This window comes from Balaenoptera physalus (genome assembly GCF_965194825.1).
Source record: "Balaenoptera physalus genome assembly, chromosome: 8".
NCBI lineage: Eukaryota > Metazoa > Chordata > Mammalia > Artiodactyla > Balaenopteridae > Balaenoptera > Balaenoptera physalus.
This window is the reverse complement of record NC_138887.1, coordinates 62,555,783-62,579,414: the sequence shown is the minus strand read 5'-3', so window position 1 is coordinate 62,579,414 and position 23,632 is coordinate 62,555,783. Positions and strand designations below refer to the sequence as shown.

The window sequence follows — 23,632 nt, the reverse complement described above, 5'->3', positions numbered from 1 at the left end:
GGCAGCAGGTACCATGCCCACTATCTTGGGAGGATCCTGTTTCCAGTAAGCCTTCCTTCACTGTCATCTCTATACTGCATCTCTATTCCAGGTCCCTCTAGAATTTATAGCTATTTGATTTTAATTTGCATTTGTTTGCTATATTGCTTTACATGGCTCCTTTTTCTACTTCATGAATCTATGTTTGATCTCCCCAGGGCATCAAAGTACCTGGAGGATCTAATTCTCTTTGACACAAAAAAGCTCCCCAAAGGCCATGCCTTCGATTTAGTTTACAGTCCTCTAGGACAGTGTTTCCCCCTCAAGACTTTCCTACAGACTAGTAAGTGACCTACACTATTGAATGGGAAGAAGTGAGAGCCAAGACAAGTCACAATGCCTGTCCCCAAAGAAGGGGATGGTGCTAGACGGGAACACTTTGCCTTTCAGTTGTCACCATCTCTTAGAGAGCATTACAGGGAGCTGGTCATCAACCAACATCAACCACTTACTCTTACCTTGGGGTAAAATTATCTCGCATATCTTGTATGCAAATAGTAATAATTCTAATAATGATATATGGTGCCTATACAATATCCTCAGGTGGTAATAATAACCTGGTAATGTTCCAGCTCAGGGTGCAATCCTGAGTCTGTCCAGTCAGTCCATGCCCAAGTACAGGGGCTAGGGGTTTCGCTTCCACTCCCCCACCCTCCTTGGAGTGTCCAGGCCCAAGTCTCAGAGACCTGGTTATTCTGATTTTTTCAAAAAGGCAGGGGCCCGGAAGAATAGTTCCAATCGTGCCGACTGATGTCTTGGGGTACGGGGGTGGGCATCACCCCCACTGAGGCCTGCAGGCATGGCACAGCCTGCTGTACATGGGAAGGAGGATAGGTACCATTGTTTCTCAGCAAGGCACATGTGGTGGGCACCAGAGTGGAGAATGTGCTGGGAGTCATCTCTTGGTTGGCTGTGACAGCCAGCAGAAGAGAGTGTCTACACAAGGCAGCACTGGGAGGGGCGCATTCAAGAGCCGAGGGCTTGTAGCAAAACAAGGGCAAAGCAGGTGTTATGTTGTGCCCGGAAGTCCATCAAAATGGAAAGGGGGGAGTGGGCTCAGGCCTCAGGGCTTGGCTAAATCCTGAAAACTGCTCATGGTATTCCTGTTGCAGACAATGCATAGGAGTGAACAGGGCAGAAAGTGAGACCACGAGGATGAATAAAAAGAGTGAAAACAGTGTGACTGAGCCTGTGTAAATGGGGAGTCAAGAATGCAGGGCTTGTTGTTATGTCAATGGTCCCCTGTAGGTAGAGCATGTGGTTGAGAGGCCAAGGACATGCAAACAAGTAAAATGTTGAAGACTTGAGTCAAGGGCACTGGGATGATCAGTGCTACCAGGATGCTGGCTTTAGAATGTTTATCCCCAACCCCTATTCCAACCCAGAAGATGAGCTCCTTGACGTGTTCACTACAGCTCCTGGAACAGCTGGTACATAACAGGTATGCACTAAATATTTGTTGAATGCATGATTAATTAAACTAGCTGGTATTCCTTCTCACTCTCATTATTGGAGAGAGGAAGAGCCAGCCAGCCCACAGAACCCATTCTGGATTTAGAAGCACTAGGAAGCCATGCATCCCGGTAAAAGCAGAGAAACACTCTTGTGTTTCTTCCCTTCTCTACTTTTCCCTGTCCCCAACACTACTCCCCTTCCCCACCCCCTGACCTGCAAAAGATCTGTTCTGGTCATGTTGAGTCCCAACACCAGCCCTCAACATGACTCTCTACCCCTTCTCCCCCTGCAACTAACTCTGTTGTACCACATGGTGGGCCATCATCGGCTCCTCCATACAGGGAGCTTTTCTCAGCACCACTAAGATTATTGGTAACTGGGAGTGATTCTTCTAAATACATATGAAACCTAGGTAAAAAGCAGAGACATGGGCCAGAGATGGATGGGGCTTTCCTGGAGGAAACTTTCTATCTTCATGAATTTCATCCATTATTAAACCATGAACCAGCCCTACTGATTTTAATGCCTTGGCTTGGTACACAACTTGATTCAGCAAAGCTTCAGAACAGCACAGAGTGACTTCCTGTGGCAATACTCTGTTTGCTCCCCTGGGCAGATGTAGCCTTGGCAGGTCATGTGGTTATGTAGGATTCTTTATTGTACTTGTGCAGGCCTCCTTTATTCAACTCATGACTGGGACCCTTAGCTCCTGGCTCACGACCTTTTCCAAATTAAGCAGTGATAAATAAGATAACTCACTATAGATTGCTTTACCCAAAAAAAAAAAGAATTAGCAAATATGGAGAATCCACAGTATATATGCCTTTGGCTTCCCAAGGTCCCTTAGGTAATATGGAATTCTTTAAAAATGTGAAGAGATTTTGGTAACATCACAATCAAGATTCTATTAAATCAAAAAAAAAAAAGAAAAGATTCTATTAAATCACTAGTATCCACCAGACTAAATTTTTCAAGCTGTTCTGCTCTCCCTAAGCCCCAGGCCCCACCCAGACCCTAACATATTGACATGTTCCCAGTCTTCACCAGATAGATAGTGGCCCGATGAATGAGAGTGTTCATCAATCAATGTGACAGAAAGAATAGGAATAAATGGTTCCTATTTCCCTCAGTCTAATAAGAGGGAAGTAGCCTAATAAATATATGTGTAAGTTTGATAGAATTTGTGAAGTCTGTTGAGTATTTGGAAATCTGTGATTTCACTTCCCAGATACTTAGAGTATATTATGGTTTAGCATGAAACTTTTGCACAGGTAGGTACTTCTGTGCCTTTTCCTTATTAATCAGTTTGGTGTCCTCTCTGTGCTTTCACTGTAGTATCCATGAATCCTATTAATAAAAAAAAAAGATTTAAAGAAAGTGAAGGAAATAAGGCACCCCCATGGTGAGGCTGGGGAATGTGGTGCAAATGGAGGGGAGGAGGGATTACTAGATATGACTACACATGTTTTGATTTGCAAGAGGGCTCTCTCACACATGAGTATCTCTCCTCCACTTGTGCCGACTTTCTGTTAGCAGAAGGTATTTAGAGCAATATGCAAATGGAAAATTCAGAAATGAATGTACCGCAGGAAGAAAAGATACATTTGATGTTGCTTTTTCACTTTTTCAATTGAAGATAAAATCCTTTGGTGCTTCGCTTGCTCCCATCCCACTTTTTCTGGAGCTGTGGTTGAGGACTTGACCCTAACTATAAGATTTTGTCTGTTGAAGCTGCTGTTTATGCCTGAACAACTGCTCAGAATACCACTGTAATTGAATGTCTGCCTTTCTGACTTCTTCAAAAATAAGAGCATGACTTAGATGTTTGGAAAAGGTTTAAAAAAGTGCTAACTGCTAAAAGGAAAAAATAAAAAGGGCTGAAAACTTGCCAGTATTTTATTATAGGTCTATGTTTTAAGATTATCTTTATTGCAGTAGTAATACCTTGAATTTATCAAATTCTGTAGTGTTTTAACCCTTGTCATACATATTTTTCCCCCGCCCCTCACCCCTAGAGATACGATGTAGGCTCGATGGTTATCATTATAGCCCTTTTGCAGATAAGAAAATAGAAGGGAAGTGATTTGTCTTGCTCTCTGTTTTCTCCCTGTGTCCACCATCTCTGCGGGAACTCTTCATCACCGTGGATTCCATTGCCTCTTACATGTGGGTGGAAGACTGCAAATCATTATCATCAGCCCAGAACTCTCTTTAGAGCTCACGCCCCATGTATCCTCCTGGACGTTGTCCACAGATGTCTCACAAGTGTCTTGAAATGAGTATTTGAAATCTGAGCTCACCCTCTGCACTCCGATCTTGACCTTCATTTGTCTGGTAAATGACCTAGCTACCCAGCCAGTCAGCCAAGCCAGAGTCCTGGACTTCACCCTCTGCCTCTGTGATTTCTCTTCAACATCTTCGTTATGTGTTTCCTCCTCCTTTTCCTGCCATTGCTTAATTCAGCTCTTTGGAATACCTTCCATAGACTACTGATATTAGATTCTGATTTCTCTTCCTGCTTCCAGCCTAGACCAATCCAGTACGTGGCTGCCAGAGTGAGCTCTTTATTTATTTATTTATGTTTAAAATTTATTTATTTTATTTATTTATTTTTGGCTGCATTGGGTCTTCGGTTGCTGTGCGCAGGCTTTCTCTAGTTGCAGTGAGCGGGGTCTGCTCTTCGTGCACTGTGTGGGCTTCTCATCCTGGTGGCTTCTTTTGTTGCAGAGCACGGGCTCTAGGCACGGGGGCTTCATAAGTTGTGGCATGTGGGCTCAGTAGCTGTGGCGCACGGGCTTAGTTGCTCCACGGCACGTGGGATCTTCCCGGACCAGCGATCGAACCCGTGTCCACTGCACTGGCAGGTGGATTCTTAACCACTGCACCACCAGGGAAGCCCCAGAGTGAGCTCTTTAAATCACACATCTGAAGTTGTTGCTCTCCTAACTAAAATCCTTAAACAGCTTTCCATGGGCTATGGAATAACATTCAAATTATTTCATGTGGCACATATGATCTGGCCCTTGCCTGTCTCTCCAGCTTTATAAACTTCAAGCCTGTTCATCCACCCTAAATTCGTATTTATTGTTCACTGAAAGAGCATATATGCTTTGACTCACATCTAATACAGTCTGAAGCGACAAGAAACCCTTATTATTCCATTTATATAACATTCTTGAAATGACAAAATTACAGAAATGGAGAATAGGGTTAGTGCATGCCAGGGTTAAGGAGGGGGAAGGGGCAGGAGGGAAGTGGAGGTGCCTATAAAATGGCAAATGAAGGATCCTTCTCGCGATACAAATATTTTGTAACTTGACGGCATCAAGGTGGGTGTGAAACTGTGCACCTCAGATTGGGACTTGAACCCACGGTCTTTTAATTAGAATCACTCACCTGGTGTTTGGACTTACTGAGACTCAGGTTCTTTGTGTCTCAGTGCAGAAGGAATTCAGTGAGAGGCAAAGTGATAGGAAAGAAGTAGATCTATTAATATAGGACGCTGTAAGAGATGCAAGCAGGCAGGCGAGAGAGCTCTGTCCTGAGGATTAAGTGGGCTACAATTTTATAGTCAAAGGAAAGGGGGAGGGGAAAAGACCGCCTTCTTCAAGTAGACATGAGGCTTATATCACTAGTTCCTCCTTCATATCAGGCAGGAGAGTGTCTGACCCTCTGAGGTCAAACTAGGATTATCATAGTGCTTATTCAAATCAGTAGAAGGATGGTGACATTTTTCTTCCACTTAATGGCCTAGGGCATATCTTGTGCTTTTATTTATGGCTTTATAGTTAAGCAAGCCTGCTTCGTTCCATGATATTCCAATAGCTTTCTTGAGTGATCATTAACTTACAGTGGTCTCCCAAAGTTTCCTAGGTTTCCCTCTCTAACTATAGTCCCCTACTGGGACTTCTACAACTACCTGTATAACTATCCTATGCTATCCCTATCAGATGTACTAGTTGTGATAATATAGTTTTGCAAGATGTTATCATTGGGGGAAACTGGGTACAGGGTTAATGGGATCTCTCTTGCTCTCTCTGTATTATTTCTTACAACTGCATATGAACCTACAATTGTCTCAAAATAAAAAGTTTAACGAAAAAAATACTGCCATAAATATTAAAATAAACATGTTGACTTAACTAAATAGTTCGAAGATTACTAAAGACTAAATCTCAGCACCACTGTTTATTAACAACAGCACCACTATTTATTAGGTACTGATGAGCTATGTAGCCTTAACTTTCTCAAGCCTCAATTTTTCTCCCATGTGTAGTGGGGGACAATAATATTTTATAGCAAAACTTCCAAGTTTTGATGTTCTGAGGCACCCTGGTATCCCAAATGCAGGGGAGGAAAAATAATTTTCTTTTTATTCTTCTAGGTTCTTGGCTGACCCCCCCACCCCCTTAATGAAAGACATTAACAGAAGAAATAAATTTTTAATTAAGTGTGTAAATTAATTAGGCACTTAAGTTAATTAAATTAATTTAATTTTTAATTTCAAAATTAAATTGGAAATTAATTAATGTATTTAATTAATTGGTCATGGGGGCCCCACAAAGATATGAGACTCAAAAGGCAGCCAGGCATTGAAGCTTATACATCCTGAGCTAAATAAAGAAAGGGAGAGGGTTCTGGGGCTTCAGTGGCAGGGAGGCAATTCACAGGAAGGTGAGAAGAGAAAATGTTAGGTAAACAAAGGTAGCCCTGCTATGCAGGTAAGTCTCTTAGGTGAAAAAGTTATTTCTGGTAATAACTCTCTTCCTGGTACAGGCTCCCTTTCTAATGTAAATTTCCCTTACAAAACTTCTACTCTATCTTCAGAGCTCCCTTGTGTGCAGTTTCTCAAAAAAATCAGCTCAAAATAATCCTTATGCCAAGGAGGCATGTTTTGGGTGGCACATTCTGCCCTCATCACAAACGTATGACAAGGATGCCAAGATCTTGGCTATAACCTCTGGGTTGCTCTCCTTTGACTTTGGGCAGCCTCACCTGTTAGCCCCTGAGGACTGTGACGATTACCATTTAATTCACAGGAGAATTAAAAAGTATGTTACCTACTATTTTGTAAATGGATGTCTTTCTCAGAGGAAGATAATAATATCTTATATTTATTGGGCCTTTACCATGCATCAGGCACTTTATATACTATGGCACCTTATCTCATCTAAACCTCACAATGATTTTGTCACAAAAAAAGAAAAAGGCACAACCTAAAGTTGAGAATGATGTTCTATTTGGTGGCCTTACTGAGGATTATATCCTGGATACAGCCTCTCAGATAGCTCTTGTCAAACATAAATTGGCACTTGCCATTTACCTCTACAAGGATTAAATCATGTGCTGTTGCAGCTGCTGACTTTCAACACCCCCTGAAAGGAGTTCAGGGTGGAAAACAGAAAGGAGGCACTCTGTGCTCTGGGAAAAACTGGCAGAACAGGTCTTCAGATAGTTATTTTCAGGAGCCGATTTTATGAGCCCAATTCTTGTATCTCCTCATATCTAGAAAAGGACTAAAATCCTTCATGGTGATGACTGCTCCTCATGACTAGCAGCAACCTTCTGCAAAAAATATGTGCTTGATTGCGTGTACTTCCCCTTCACCAAAATCACATATGTTCTGACCTTCCCCCCTACCTCTTTGGAGCAGTTTCTCAGAGCTATCTGAAATGCTGTCTCCCGGGCTATAGTCCTCATTTTGCCCCCAATAAAACTTAACTCACAACTCTCATGTTGTGCCTTTTTTTAAGTTGACACTGAGGAACTGTTTCAAAGAGGTAAGGTGGGGGCCAAGATATCTAGGAATTTTTGCTGGAAAAAAAAATACAGTTGAGCATCAAAAGATTACTACTAATCACAAAAAAAACAGACCTCTCAAGTTAATGATTTTAGTGCTTTTCTAAGTGTGGGAAGATACAAGAGTCTGGGCTCATTGAACTTATTCCTTTGATAGGCATCTTATCTATCTAGGGCCAGTATCCTGTTTTTCTCCATTGTGAATTCCCCTCAAGGCACACCATTGGGGGTGGCTGCAGTGGCTGATCGCTGGATAGCGGGCAATATTTTTTGTTTACTGAAATAGCAGGCAACTTTTTTTTGTCCACAATTTTATGAGCTAAATAGTATTATAAGGAAAGAAACAAAGCTCAGTTTGTGAACTTGCTCAATATCTCACAGTCAGTGAATGGTTATTAACCCAGGGGTTTTCTTGTCAGAGCACAAGTTCCTAACATGGAGTAATCTCATCTTGCTCGAGAACCTCCACATTCTGCAAAGTCTAGGACTCTGGTGAGTGAAAAGCTTGTCTTGATACTTAGTACAGGAGAGTCTAAATGGTGTGACACCGGGTAAGTCAGAGAGACTCACAAGGGTTTCATTTGTATTGTCAAATAAATACTGTGCAAACACCTATGTGAAGTAACACTTCAGTATTAGTAACTAGTTTTTGTACGAGGTCATTTTTCATATTCTTTGGGGAAGAAACTTAAGTAACCTCGGCTCTGGGACCTCTGTAAGGAAAGCAAGCTAGTGCTTTTTGCAGCCCCACAGCAGACAGAAACAAGCGTAAGTGGAAAGATAGAACTTGGAGAGAGGAAGTCTGGTGCTCTAGTGCTCCTTTACTCTTTTTCCTAGCAGCCAGAATTCGCTTTTTAAATAGAATGGGACCAGGGAGATGTGAACACTTTATAAATATTTAGTCAAAGCAGTTACCATTACTTTCCATCCCTTTCAACAATCCTCAGTGCCTGAAAAACAGACTAACTGGCAGTTTTTTACAAAATGACAGAGAATATTCTAGCTAAGTTAACAGACAGTCTACCAAAAGGGAGCCCTGCACAGCCTTAAAGTGATAATAGCTAAATAAAATATAATCATCAACTTAATGATGAGGACTCTCTTGAATTACCACATAATATTATGTGAACATTTTCCATATAATTAATGGTTGCTTTGGATATAGAGTGACAAGTCAGCAGGCCTCTGGTTTCCCCGTAGGTAGAAAACATATTGCCAGACAGGTGTTTCACTAGCTGTCAGTGGTTTGATTCTCAATAGACTACTTCCTTTCCTTTGCAGTGAATTCAGTGCAATCCACTTTAAAACAGTGAATGATTATTGAGTACCTGCTATGTGCAAGGCAATCTGTTAGGCCTGAGAAGAGAAACAAAAATGTCTCAATACTTTCAACAAGACAATAAAGAGAAATGATATATGTGCATAGATTAAGATAATCTATGGTAGAAAAGATAAGTGAGCGAACACCTCTGGCCCAGGCGGAAAAGCTTTGTCTTACATTTGAGATGACACTAGAAGGTAGGCAAGATTCAAAAGACTTAGACAGGGGAAGGAATTTCCAAGAAAAGGGAACAGTGCCTATCAAGGTACAAAGCAAATAATCTTGGAGTGTTTCAGGGAAGAATGAGTATGGCTGACAGAAATTTAAGGGATCAGGGTCTGGTAGGGCTCGTCTCTCCAATACAGTAGCCATTAGCCACAGGTGGCTACTGAGCTCTTAAAATGTGGCTAGTCCAGAGACTTCCCTGGTGGTCCAGTGGATAAGACTCCATGCTCCCAATGCAGGGGGCCTGGGTTTGATCCCTGGTCGGGGAACTAGATCCTGCATGCATGCCACAACTAAGAGCCTGCATGCCACAACTAAGACCTGGCGCAGCCTAAATAAAAAAATAAATTTTTTAAAATGTGGCTAGACCAAACAGAAATTTGCTGTAAATGTAAAATGTACACAGATTTTGAAAACTTAATTTTTTAAAACATCTCATTAATATTTTTATATTATGTCAACTGAAAGAAAAGCACACAATGTAGAAGTTGTGAGTTAAGTTTTATTCAGGGACCTTACTGAGGACTATAGTCTGGGAGACAGCCTCTCAGATAGCTCTGAGGAACTGCTTTAAAGAGATAAGGGAGGAGCCAGGATATATATGAAGTTTTTGCTGGGAACATCACATAGTCAAGCATCAAAAGATTACTGCTAATCGCAAAGAACAGGCATCTCAAGTTATGATATTTGTGCTTTTCTGTGTTTGGGAAGATGCAAGAATCTGGGGTCATTGGAAATTTTTCCTAATAATAACTTTTTTTTTTTTAACATCTTTTTTGGAGTATAATTGCTTTACAATGGTGTGTTAGTTTCTGCTTTATAACAAAGTGAATCAGCTAAACGTATACATATATCCCCATATCTCCTCACTCTTGCATCTCCCTCCCACCCTCCCTCTCCCACCCCTCTAGGTGGTCACAAAGCACCGAGCTGATCTCCCTGTGCTCTGTGGCTGCTTCCCACTAGCTATCTATTTTATATTTGGTAGTGTATATATGTCCATGCCACTCTCTCACTTCGTCCCAGCTTACCCTTCTCCCTCCCCGTGTCCTTAACTCCATTCTCTATGCCTGCATCTTTATTCCTGTCCTGCCCCTAGGTTCTTCAGAACCACTGTTTTTTTTTTTTTTTTTTTAGATTCCATATATATGTGTTACCATACAGTATTTGTTTTTCTCTTTCTGACTTAACTTCACTCTGTATGACAGTCTCTAGGTCCATTCACCTCACTACAAATAACTCAATTTCGTTTCTTTTTATGGCTGAGTAATGTTCCCCTGTATATATGTGCCACATCTTCTTTATCCATTCATCTGTCAATGGACACTTAGGTTGTTTCCATGTCCTGACTATTGTAAATAGTGCTGCAGTGAACACTGTGGTACATGACTCTTTGAATTATGGTTTTCTCAGGGTATATGCCCAGTAGTGGGATTACTGGGTCATATGGTAGTTCTATTTTTAGTTTTCTAAGGAACCTCCATACTGTTCTCCATAGTGGCTGCATCAATTTACATTCCCACCAACAGTGCAAGAGGGTTCCCTTTTCTCCACACCCTCTCCAGCATTTATTGTTTGTAGATTTTTTGAAGATGGCCATTCTGACCGGTGTGAGGTGATACCTCATTGTAGTTTTGATTTGCATTTCTGTAATGACTAGTGATGTTGAGCATCCTTTCATGTGTCTGTTGGCAATCTGTATATCTTCTTTGGAGAAATGTCTATTTAGGTCTTCTGCCCATTTTTGGATTGGGTTGTTTGTATTTTTGATATTGAGCTGCATGAACTGCTTGTATATATTGGAGATTAATCCTTTGTTAGTTGCTTCGTTTGCAAATATTTTCTTCCATTCTGAGGGTTGTCTTTTCGTCTTGTTTATGGTTTCCTTTGCTGTGCAAAAGCTTTTAAGTTTCTTTAGGTCTGATATGTTTATTTTTGTTTTTATTTCCCTTTCTCTTCTTTGTTCGAACAGCTCCCGGGGTTCAGCTTTGGATTTGGCCCTGCCTCTGCATGTAGGTCGCCTGAGGGCGTCTGTTCTTCGCCTAGACAGGACGGGTTAAGTAGCAGCTTATTAGGGCCTCTGGCTCACTCAGACCGGGGTGGGATGGGGGGGAGGGAGAGGTACGGAATGCAGGGAAAGCCTGCGGTGGCAGAGGCCAGCATGAGGTTGCAACAGCCTGAGGCGCGCTGTGTGTTCTCCTGGGGTAGTTGTCCCTGGATCACGGGACCCTGGCAGTGGCGGGCTGCACAGGCTCCCGGGAGGGGAGGTGTGGTTAGTGACCTGTGGTTGCACACAGGCTTCTTGGTGCCTTCAGCAGCAGCCTTAGCGTTTCATGCCCGTCTCTGGGGTCCACGCTCATAGCCGTGGCTCGCGCCCATCTCTGGAGCTCCTTTAGGCGGTGCTCTGAATCCCCTCTCCTCGCACCCACAAACAATGGTGTCTTGCCTCTTAGGCAGTTCCAGACCTTTTCCCGGACTGCCTCCCAGCTAGCTGTGGTGCACTAGCCCCTTTCAGGCTGTGTTCACGCAGCCAACCCCAATCCTCTCCCTGGGGTCTGACCTCCGAAGCTAGAGCCTCAGCTCCCAGCCCCCACCCGTCCCAGCATGTGAGCAGACAAGCCTCTGGGGCTGGTGAGTGCTGGTCGGCACCCATCCTCTGTGCAGGAATCTCTCCGCTTGCCCTCTGCACCCCTGTTGCTGCGCTCTCCTCCGTGGCTCTGAAGCTTCCCCCCCACCGTCTCCACCAGTGAAGGGGCTTCCTAGTGTGTGGAAACTTTTTCTCCTTCACAGCTCCCTCCCCAAGGTGCAGGTCCCGTCCCTATTCTTTTTTTTTTTAACAGGGAATTTACTTGTTTATTATTATCGTCAGCTGTAGAGGAAAAGAAAAAGCTGAACGATTCTTTTGTCTCTGTTTTGTCTTTTTTCTTTTGCCCTACGCGGGTACGTGGGGAGTTTCCTGCCTTTTGGGAAGTCTGAGGTCTTCTGCCAGAGTTCAGTAGGTGTTCTGTAGGAGTTGTTCCACATGTAGATGTATTTTTGATGTATTTGTGGGGAGGAAGGTGATCTCCACATCTTACTCCTCCACCATCTTGAAGGTTGGTGCGTGGGATTATTTCTGAACTCTCTGTTTTGTGTCTTTAATCTATATGTCTATCCTTATGCCTATGCCATGCTGTTTTTTTTAAGGAATTTTTCTTTTAATAAATTTATTTATTTATTTATTTTTGGCTGAGTTGGGTCTTTGTTGCTGCACACGGGATTTCTCTAGTTTCAGCAAGTGGGGGCTACTCTTTGTTGCGGTGCATGGGCTTCTCATTGCAGTGGCTTCTCTTATTGCAGAGCATGGGGTCTAGGTGTGTGGGCTTCAGTAGTTGTGGCTCATGGGCTCTGGAGCGCAGGCTCAGTAGTTGTGGCTCACGGGCTTAGTTGCTCCGTGGCATGTGGGATCTTCCCAGACCAGGGCTTGAACCCATGTCCCCTGCATTGGCAGGCAGACTCTTAATCACTGTGCCACCAGGGAAGCCCTGCCATGATGTTTTGATTACTGTAGCTTTACAGTAAGTTTGAAATTTGTTTTTTTTTTAATATTTTGATTAGTCTAGGTCCTTTGCATTTCTATATACATTTTAAGATAAGCTTGCCAACTTCTCAGAAAAAAAAACAACAACAACTGGGATTTTGATTGGGGTTGTGTTGAATTTATAGATCAGTTTGGGGAGAATTGCAATTTTAGTGATATGAAGTCTTATATTCCATGAACATGCTCTATCTTCATTTATACTGATCTTTTAAATTTTAGATCTTTTACATTTTTTCAGCAATGTTATGTTGTTTTCATTGTATAGATATTGCATTTCTTTTGTTAAATTTATTCCTAAGTATTTTATTCTTTTTGATGCTATTATGACTATATTTGTTTTCTTAATTGCATTTTCAGGTTGTTGGTTGCTCGTACGTAGAAACACAATTGTGTTTGTTTGTTTTTTTAACATCTTTATTGGAGTATAACACACAATTGATTTTTGTACGCTGATTTTTTTTATCCTATGGCACTGCTAAACTCACTTATTAGTTCTGATAGATTTTATAGGTTCATTGGGATTTTCTACGCATAACATTGTGTCATCTGTAAATACATACAATTGTACTTTTTTTTTTCCAATCTGTATACTTTTACATTCCAATATATATGCTCTTACATTATTTTTCTTGCCTTGTTGCACTGGCTAGAACCTCTAGTACAATGTTGAATAGAAGTGATGTATTAGCCAAGGTTCTCCAGGGAAACAGAATGTGTGTGTGTGTGTGTGTGTGTATGTACATATGTTGACATATACAATTAACTATCACAAGTGGTTGAAGTAGATATCTTTGTCTCATTCCTGATCTTAGAGGAAAGGAATTCAGTCTTTAACATTAAGTATGATGTTAGCTGTAGGGTTTTCATAGAAGCCCTTTATCAAATTGAGGAGGTTTCCTTCTATTCCTAGTGTGTTAAAAGTTTTTAATCATAAATAAGTATTGGAATTTGTCAAATGCTTCTTCTGCTTCATTGGGATGATCATATTTTTTTTCATTTCTTCTGTTAATATAGTGTTACATTAACTGATTTTGAATGTTAAACCAACCTTGTATTCTCAGATACACCTCACTTGTTTATGGTGTATAATTCTTTTTATATTTTCCTGGGTTTATTTTGTTAGCATTTTATTAAAGATTTTTGTATCTGTGTTCATGAGCCTAGTTTTCTTTTCTTGTAGTGCCTTTATCTGGCTTTAGTATCAGGCTAATACTGACCTAGTAAAATGAATTGGGAAGTAGTTCAGCCTCTTCTATTTCCTAAAAGAGTTTGTTTAATGTTGGCATTATTTCTTCTTTAAATATTTGAGAGAAATCACCAGGATAGCCATTTGGGCCTAGGTTTTTCTTTGTTGAAAATTTTTCCATTGCTCATTTAGTTTATTTATTTATTTATTTTTGCTCGTTATAGGTCTATTCAGATTTTCTGTTTCTCCTTGGGTCAGACTGGGTCATTTTTATCTTTCTATGAATTTGTCCATTTCATCCAAGAGATGAGATGCTGAGCAGTTATACCTAATAATTTGGCAGAGTCTCTTAAAGAAGAGCAGAGTCAGACACCTGGAGATGACTTTGTGTTGATGGTGGGATCTAGCAATGGTGGAACATGGTGAATGGCCCCTATCTTGGTGGAATTTGAACTGCTACTTCAACGTTGTGAGGAGCTAAGGAGAGAGACAGTCATTAGGGGGCCACTCGTTGTGGAGGGGTGTGTGTAGAAGCAATAACCCACATACAGCTTTAAGTGTTCTCTTTTGGACAGTAATTCCTTACTGTTGTCCTCAGTCGTCAATAAATATTTTTAAACCTTCAGCTTATTTTTAGCTGTACTTTGGAGAGTTGGCAAAGGGGCAAGGAGGAAAGTGGTGAAGAAGAATAAAAAGAAGGAGAAGGAAGAGGAGGAAGAGGAGGAGAGCAACCCACAGAAGCAGAACATCAGAACCTACAAGAAGTCAAGAGGTAACTTCTGAGTCCCAATGCAGCAGCAGCTCAGAGTACAGCAGAGGGGACAAGCAACAGCCAGAGAGAATCTGGGGACCATGTAAACATTCCTCAATGATGTCCAGGGATTACTATGGGGAGGTAAACTCAGAAAAAAAAAAAAAAAAGGAATAGGTTAGAGTATGTCTCAGCAACAAATAAATCCAAAACTTTCTGTGGCTTAAGGCCACAAAGATCCTTATTGACTCACTACATTTTCACTGTGAGTCAGCAGGAGGGCCCTAACTCAAGTCACCCTCCCTGTGGGATTAAGGCTGAAAGAAAAAAAAAAAGGAATTCCTGGAATCTAAGGGATGAAGATTCTGTGCCTTTGAATTACAGATACTTTTTAAAAGGTGGCCTTATTTGATTGCCTCAGGCACGTCAAGACTGGGGACATATTAGTTATACCTCATTTTCCCAGTAATCATTGTCTATATTCCCCAAAGCGTCAGTGGAGTCAGGGTATTAGCTGCTCCTTTCAAATTAAAAGCAATCAGATAAAATCACATCCCATAACAGTATTCTCTTTCCCAAGGTTAATAATTGCATCTTTAAGAGGACACCTGAGCTATCCAAGAGACATTGGTTATTGCAAGGAAATAAATGTTTAATGAGTAGAATTTCAGACAGCAATGCAGATTGATAGAGACAAATCTTTGTTCTTTGGGGTGAGACTTTTGAATCCCTTAGATCGCACAGATGATGCTATAACTTGCCTATTCATCAATAAGTCCTATCCTAAACCAGGAATGGCAGCTAGTCAGGCAAGCCAAGGAGGTAGAAGAAGTGTTTAAACCCCATTAGCTGTGCACTTAAACCATCTACTCTTGTCCAATTATTTTACTCTTAAATGCCTGTGCATCCAACCAAAATGAAAGCTTCCAAGAAATTAGATTAGTAGATTAATTCACAGACCTCAGGAGTAAAGACAGGTTATTTAAAATGGGGTTTCCTTACTTTTTACCACCCTGCTTGGCGCCTAATTCATAGAGATTGACATCTAAGGCCACCTTATATGAAATCACACGCCAAGGTAACTTACTTCCTAGGAAATGTGCCCTGATGTCTCATTGTGAGAGGGCACCTTACAGGTCAGGGTGATTTGAGCACTGAGAAAACAGAGCACAAGAACAGGACGTGGTTGGAAATATTTTGGTGAGTTAATCATATAATTCTTATTCCCTCCATACTTACCCTTTTCTTATCTTCTCCACCCCCAACCCTGCTCATAACAGGATCTGTGCTCCACTGTGTCCAAAGGGGAATGGAGAAGGGTGGACAGCAGAGCTCTGTGGAAGCTTGGAGACTTCTTGGATTTGTTTTCCTAGACACTTTTATCCACTGAGGAGATTAGGGCTTGAGGGAAAGGGGTAAGGCCAGGGTGAAAGAGAGACTGAGACTCTTCCCCTTGGCTTGAAGAGAGGAGAGAGCTGTGGTTTTGGAGGAGCAGGGCCATGGACTGAGCAGGTGTTAAGGGCGCAGGGACGTAGCTGTTGCTAGGTCTTGATGGAAGAAGTCGTAGTCCCTGTGATTCAAGCCACAGCACCAAAAAGATTCCTGTGACCTAAAAGCAGAACGGAAGTAAAGAGAAGGTCCAGGCCTGAATTTACTGCCAGGTTAGCTTCATGGGGACACAGAATAAAAACTAAGTTAATATATTTTAAAAACAGAGATGAGATTTGTCACATACGTGCCTTTGGGAACTGAGGTTGATGCCAATGTACAGGTATATTCTTCTTTAAATGCAAACTGAAAGCTTGAGGCTTTGAGAGTGTAGTGAGTTTCTTACTAGAAAATATTTTTAATTGAGGCAAGGAAAGGAAGAAGGTTACAATCAGAAAATTACTTTTAAGGCTACTGACCAGTCGATTAGAAGAGCAGTTTCACTGTAAGGTTTTTCTACCTTTGGGATAGGTAGTAGCCCTGCTGTTGCGACAGGAAGGACACACAGAGGGAGCCTTCCCTGCGAGCGTGGGAACATATCTCCACCACCTCCTGGCTGCTAATGAGTAGGTTATGCATTCTGTTCTTAATTTTAAGCTTTTAAGTCCTAAGTTTCAATAAAAATAAAATAGAAATCATTTAAAAGATCTTCGCCATAGTGGGTAGGATTTTCCCAACTTCCCGTTTCACTGAAAGTTGCCTCGGATCAGGGTACAGAGGTAGGAAGCCTCCTGAGGAAGGGTGCAGAGGTGGACCTCCTATCCCTGAGGCTGATGTGAGGGTGTAGGGCGTGAGGAAGGGGTCAGGCCTTACCTAGGCCTCCCAGAGCAGTGGCTCTGTGGCCGGAGCCCTGGACAGGGGTCACCATAGGAAAATCAAATGGTCCGTCCCCTGGAGAGCTGGCTCTGGTCATCTTCGCCATCTGTGAAAACCAAGGCCAATCAGTGTTAGAGAAAGAGGTGGCAACAACCAAGAGAGAGGGGCAGCCTTGGCCCAAGCAGAAGTCATGGAGCGGGGGTGTGTGAGAGGGCAGCTCACCATTCTCCATTCCCAGCCAGCACTCAGCCTGTGCTGGACGGGGAGAGGTGGTTTGAATATGGTATTGAAGTTTTGCAAATTAAGATTTCCATTGCATAGGAGACTGAAATTTTATAAATGAACATGACTAAAATAAAAGAACTGGAATGAGATTGTTTGAATGACTGAAAACTTGTGGAGTTAGGTTGAGATGTTGCTAAGTTATCCTGACTATTAACAAGTATGGGTGGGGGACAAGGGAACGAGGAGGTGACCCAAGACCATACAGTTCAGGAAAATAATCTGAAAAAAAACAAACAAAAAAAAATATATATATAGAGAGAGAACTGAATCACTTTGCTGTATACCTGAAACTAACACAATATTGTAAATCAACTATACTTCAATTAAAAAAAAGACAGTACAGTTCACAACAGCTTTTGGAAAAAAATTATATTTTGTTTATACACCAGTGAATTGTGCTTGCTTATTCAAAATGATTATGTTTAATTACTTTTTTGTCTTTGGGCTGTTTTTCCAGTGGGTTGTTCTCTTTAACTATCGATTAATTAAGGGTTTTATATACCAAGGAAATTCATGCTTGGTCATACATGAGACACATGTTTTTTTCCAGTATGTTACTTGTGTTATAATTTTTAATGAATTTTTTCTGTAGTATTTTTTACATAATTAATTTGACATTATTTTCCTCTGTTGATTCTGACGTTGGTGTCTTGCTAAGATACATTCCTCACCGTAAAAAATAGTAAAAAAAATTGTTCACTTTTTTTCTAGTGCTTTCTTTTCATGTTTATACATGCCATCTTGAGAAATGTGAACTAGCCTTTAAGAAAGAGTATCTACTGTTGCTTTAACAACAATGAATCTTTTGTAACTTTCTCTTCCAGCACTTTTCCACTCCTGCTGGGGTGTTTTATTCACCGTCATTGAGGTCCTGACTTGCTATGGTAGCAAGTACCTATGGTACCTATCTGGAACTATGACCAAGAGGCTAATCACTCTTATTTCTCTCTTTGCCACATGCATACTGATTCCTACTCTACATATGTACCCTTCTTACAAATACCCTGAATCTCTGTTCAAGAAGCAGCTTGGTCAGAAAGCCCATGGCATCCTTATCCCTCCTGCTACAGAGGGTTTGATGTTAGGTATTCAGTCAGTTACTAAAATTCAAGGTCAGCAACAGCCTATGTGGATTAGAACATAACCCTTTCTCATGTTTCTTGGGCTTATACTTGAGTTATATTTTCAATGCTATTTGGAAGATAAAGCAAAACCTTTACATCTCACTTTCTAGAATTTCTATCACTTGCTAGATAGGGATTATATTGTTGAGAGTCAGCAGTGTTTATGGAAGGAATAAGATGGAAGGAATTCGTATTAACATAAATAGGGCGTGTTATGTCTTTCATCAGAGGATTCTTTTTAGGTTTTTGCCAACTTGATCCACCTGTCTCTTAGGATTTCTGCGTAGGCTAAAGGATAACATTCTAAAGCCCTGTATAAGCCTCCCTAAGAAAAACGTATAGCTATATTATGGTTAGTGTCTACTAAAGGGGTTTTTTTTCTATTATGAATTCACTCTTTCAATCAACCAATCTTCACTGAGTGTCTATGACTTAGTTCGGGATTCTATAGCAAATTACCATCGACTGGGTGTTGAAACAACAAACATTTATTTCTCACAGCTCTGGAGGCTAGTAGTCTGAGATCAGGGTGCCAGTGTGGTGGGGTTCTAGTGACAGACTGCTTCTGGTTTGCAGACTGCTGTCTTCTTGTTATATCCTCGCCTGGCAGAAAGAGGGTGAGAGAGCTCTCTGGGGTCCCTCTTATAAGGGCACCAATGCCATTCACGAGAGCCTCTCCCTCATGACCTAATTCCCTCTGTTGGAGAGGAAGAAATTTTCTTCTACCCTTCTGGGTTCTTCTGGCTGGTCTAAGAATTAAATGACATGAGGCTGATTAACAGGAAAAAAATCAACAAAGTTTAATAACATATATACATGGGAGAGACCCAGGAAAACTAAGGAATTTGCCAATATGGTTGAAGCCCTCACCTTAAGTACCATCTTCAGCTAAAGACAAAGAGGGTGTTGGGAGTAGTGGTTTGGGGCTTCAAAGGGGAGGAAGGCAATTCACATGGAGAGGGAAAAGCAAATGTTTGGTAAACAGGTGTTTGCTGGGCCCTGCAGAGACAGTGGGACACAGAGAGGAATTTTAATAAACAGACTTTGCTAGGTTCCTCCCTGTTCACACCCCTAGTTCATACTATAGTTATCTATGGTGATAGCTCCCTTCCTGGAACAAGTCCTCGATCTACAGGTGATAGCAGTTAGGGGGAAAGTCAAAGTTTCTTCCTGAGACTTTTGGGCTTTGATTATTTTCAGCTCGAAATAATCCACATGCCAAAGAGAGATTTTAGGGTGGCAAATTTTGTTCCCCTCTACCTCTGAAAGGCCTCACTTTCTAATAGCGTTACACTGGGCATTAGGGCTTTACCATATGAATTTGGTAGGGAGACACTAATATTCAGTTCATTGCAACTTACTATATAACCAGGCACTGGGGATAAAGTAGTGCTGAACAAAACAAAATCCCTGCTTTCATGGAGTAAACATTATCATGGAGAAGACAGGTAAATAAAAAAATAAGTAAATCAATATATACCATAATATTAGGTAGTGATAAGTGCTATGAAAATAAAATAAGGCAGATTAAGAGAATGAAGAATGATAAGATCAGCCAGCAGAAACGATCACTTGGAAGAGACAGCATTGGAGCAGAAACCTGAATCACCTGGGGAGACGAGCAATGTGGAAATCTGAGGGCAAAGCACTCCAGGAATAGGGAACCGCAGGGGCAAAGGCTTTGTGGTAGGAATATGCTTGGTGTGTGTAAGAAACAGCCAGAAGTTCAGCATAGCTGGAGAAGCATGAGTGAGGGAAAGAATAGAGATGCAGTTAGAGAAGATAATGTATATCCAATAAGCTATTGGCTAGCTTTGAGCAAAAGGGCATAATCTGATTTACATTTTAGAAGTGTCACTCTGGCTGCAGTGTGAAAAATCGACTATAGTAGAGAAGGAATGAAGCAAAGTGTAGGAGTCTGGGTTCTTCAGAGAAACAACCAATAGAAGGAGTGAATGAATGAGTGAATTTATTTATTTGTTCATTTGTTTGGAATTGGCTCACATAGATATGGAAGCTGAGAAGTCCCATGATTTGCATTAACAAGCTGAAGATCCCAAGTCCAAGTCCGAAGTCAGGAGAAGACCAAAGTCCCAGCCTGAAGACAGGCTGAGACAGCAGATTCTCTCTTGCTCGGGCGTTTTTGTTCTCTTCAGGCCTCCAATGGATTGCGTGAGGCCCACTCGCAATGGGGAGGGAAATCTGCTGTGTTCAGTCTACCAACTCAAACGTTAATCTCATCCAGAACATGTTTAACCAAATATCTGGGTACCCCGTGACCTAGTCAAGTGGACACATAGAATTAATCATCACACAAGGAGACTGGTTAAGAGACGGTTGCATATACCTGCTGAGAGATGGTATGAGAGTGGCTTGGGCCAGGAGTGTGGCACTGAACTTGGTGAGAGGTGGTCAGATTCCAGATGCAGTTGGAAGGTCTGGCATTGGGGTGGGAGGAGTTGAGGATGACCCTGAGGCTTTGGGCATGAGCCTGTGAACAGCGGTGTGATTCCGCAGGTGGAGAACACTGGGGAGAAATCGGTTTGGGTGCCTGAATACAAAATGTGGCTTTGGACCTGTTAGTATTGAGAGACCTGTGAAACATCTAAGGGGAGATTTCAGGCACAGATAGAAGAGACCAGAAGATAGAGGACAGGGCTAGAGATAAAAATTGGGGAGTCTTTAGCATATAAAGAGTATATAAAGTCAGGGGCTAGATGAGACCTCCAGGGAGAAGGCTAGATTGAGAAGCCATCCGAGGCCTGAGCCCTGGGTCCACCCAGTGTCAGAGGTCAGGAAGGGAAAGAGGACCTAGCCAAGGACACTAAGAAGAAACCAGGATATGGTTTCCTGGAAGCCAAAGGAAAAATAGGTGCTTAGTAAGGAGGGAGTGATCAAGTGTTGGAAAGGCTGAAAGTGATTAAGTAAAATGAGGCCTGAGGGTTTTCCACAGGATTTGGCTTCTTCCTCCGTGTTTCTTCCCATGTGATAGAATAGGATCGATCCCTGGTGGCACCGAGAGGCCACCCTCCCCGTGAGGGAGACTGCTAGTTTCCTGTGGAAGAGGTTTTCTCCTTCCTTACTGACAGAACCCCAGTTTTATCCAGGGTGGTGATGTGTCTACCTCCTCTGAAGCTAGAAGTAATTATGGCACAGTTCTAGCCAATTAAGGGCAAACGGAAGGCATGGAATGGTGATTTTTAGAAAGTTCTTTAGAGTGGACTAACTTAGCTGGCTAGAGTGCCTGTTTCCCTTAGTTCATCCCTTCCTGCCTGACACACGGATATAATGGCTGGAAATCTGGGAGTCATCCTGACGACAAAAGGACAGCGGACACCCCCTGAGGAAGGTGGATAGAGAAGCCGGAAGGAGCCCGGATGGCCCAGTGACATTATGGGGCCTCCACGCCAGGCTTGGACTATTTACCTCTTTATTTCTTTTTTTGTGGAAATATATATAAAATCTATATATTTTAAATTAATTAATTAATTAATTAATTGTTTTCTGTTACTTGACAACTAAACCTAATCCTAAGTGATACACTAGTTGTGCAGTCTTCACCTTGGCTCTTCCTTCCAGAGCAGCCCTTATCACCGCACACGGTGGAAATAATGTGGGGCTGGAGACAGGTTCTAGGACCATCTCTGCTAGTCCTATATAATGGTATGCCTTTGGCCAAATGACTGGAGCTATCTTCAAACTTTGCTTTCTTCATCTGTAAAATGCGCCTACTCCTGTCCTTCCTTTATGACCTGATATTTTTTCTTCAGTTATCAGTGAGCTGCTTTGGTTATGCCGCTCGTAGTAAATGTGAATGAAGTATATCTCTGGGACCGGGATTAGATCAAGGCTGTGGGAAAGAATTCATGGGCCCCAATAAAAATCAACTCTTACAGAGCTTTAGCTACTAAATAGAAAGCATCATGTCTTTTAGGGGCTCGAAAACCAAGCCCAGGAAAGCAAGAAAATCAATAGCAAAAATTTCAGGTATAAGTGAAAACACCTGATTCATTTAAAGGTCTAGATTTGCATTACCAAGTCAAAACACCTGTGTCAAAGGGCTGGGGGATTTGCGCAAGCGCCAGCACCGGTTTACAGAAGACTTTCATAATAACTGCTAGAGATGCTGGCCGAACCCCCCAGTCGGCCAGGGAGTGGCCAGGTTCATAGGTCGACCTCGATTCGAACTGGCTTCCTGCTCAAGACTGACGCTTGTTCAGGTCAGTGGGGCTGACTTTAGAACCCAAGCGGAGGAAGATTGTGTGTGTGTTGTGTGTACGTGCGTAGGATTGCGGGTGGGGCAAAGGAGACTTGAGAAACCCCAGAGCAGAAGGGGGAATCGTGTCCCCTCTCGAAGAGAGTGATTTTCAAAATGTCGTCTGCAAACACTGGTAGTTAGACCTAAAATGCCAGCTGACGTTGTGCCGGTTCTGAGTGCTGTCCACTGGGGTCGAGTTTTTCTGTGGTTGGAAACTCTTGAGTGTAATTTGAGAGGCAGAGGAAGGAACGGCCCCGGGCTGAACTGCTAAAGTCCAGTGTGGATGCTTATGTTTACATAGCTCAGGACAGATTACAGCCTCTGTCCCACTCCGTCTTCATAATTACCCTGTGAGGCAGGCTGGGCAGGTTCGGGGCTATTATCTGATCCAACCTTGTTACTCTTAACGCTTGTGGAGGAGGAGGCCTCCCAGAGAAGTCAGACGAGGCTAAGCCCTTAAAGCCGGCCGCCAGCTTGTGTGGGAGGGGGATACTGCGGGGCCTCCGTCGGTCTCACTGGCAGCCCTGGGCTTCCTTGGGCTTCACTTGGATTCTGTTCACCACTTGCTTCAAGCGTTTTTTTTTATAAATTTATTTATTTATTTATTGTTTGGCGGCGTTGGGTCTTCGTTGTTGCGCATGGGCTTTCTCTAGTTGCGGCAAGCGGGGGGCTACTTTTTGTTGCAGTACGTGGGCTTCTCGCTGCAGTGGCTTCTCTTGCTGCGGAGCACGGGCTCTAGGCGTGCGGGCTTCAGTAGTTGTGGCTCGTGGGCTTCAGTAGTTGTGGCTCGTGGGCTCCAGAGCGCAGGCTCAGCAGTTGTGGCGCACGGGCTTTGTTGCTCCGCGGCATGTGGGATCTTCCCGGACCAGGGCTCGAACCCATGTCCCCTGCACTGGCAGGCGGATTCCTAACCACTGCGCCACCAGGGAAGTCCCAAGCGTTTTGTTTTTAAAGATGATTTTGTACCTCATCAGGCTTGTTCACGTTGTTAGGGTAGGAGTGGTGGCCCCTTGGGACTTTATATATCTGGCAAAGGGGAGCCAGCTGGTTCTGCTTCAGTCCCAGGCAGGATCCTGCTCTGTGTGTTTAATGGCAGGGAGCTGGGACAACTTTTTGTGTTACCCTTACCAGAGCTGTTTACATTTGAAAAAAGGAGGACCCAGGAGGCAGCGTCTTAGCTGACAGGCAAGCTTGTGGTAATGCTAATAGAAGAATTTCACACAGGACGTCAATTACAACTAAATTAAAAAAACAAAAAAGATGGCCCTGGCAAGTAGATGGAATGGATATTTTAGGGTCAGAGAG

General features: G+C 42.4%; 1 protein-coding gene across 2 annotated transcripts in view; it reads left to right on the top strand.

Moving 5' to 3' along the window:
- The window catches only part of C1GALT1 (core 1 synthase, glycoprotein-N-acetylgalactosamine 3-beta-galactosyltransferase 1), a 239,440-nt gene that overhangs the window by 67,226 nt on the left and 148,582 nt on the right, over window positions 1-23,632 (top strand). For both annotated transcript variants that reach the window (XR_014266424.1, XR_014266425.1), the window contains exon 7: window positions 14,232-14,377. The gene's annotated coding sequence lies outside the window, so the exon portion shown is untranslated. The remainder of the gene's footprint in view (window positions 1-14,231; window positions 14,378-23,632) is intronic.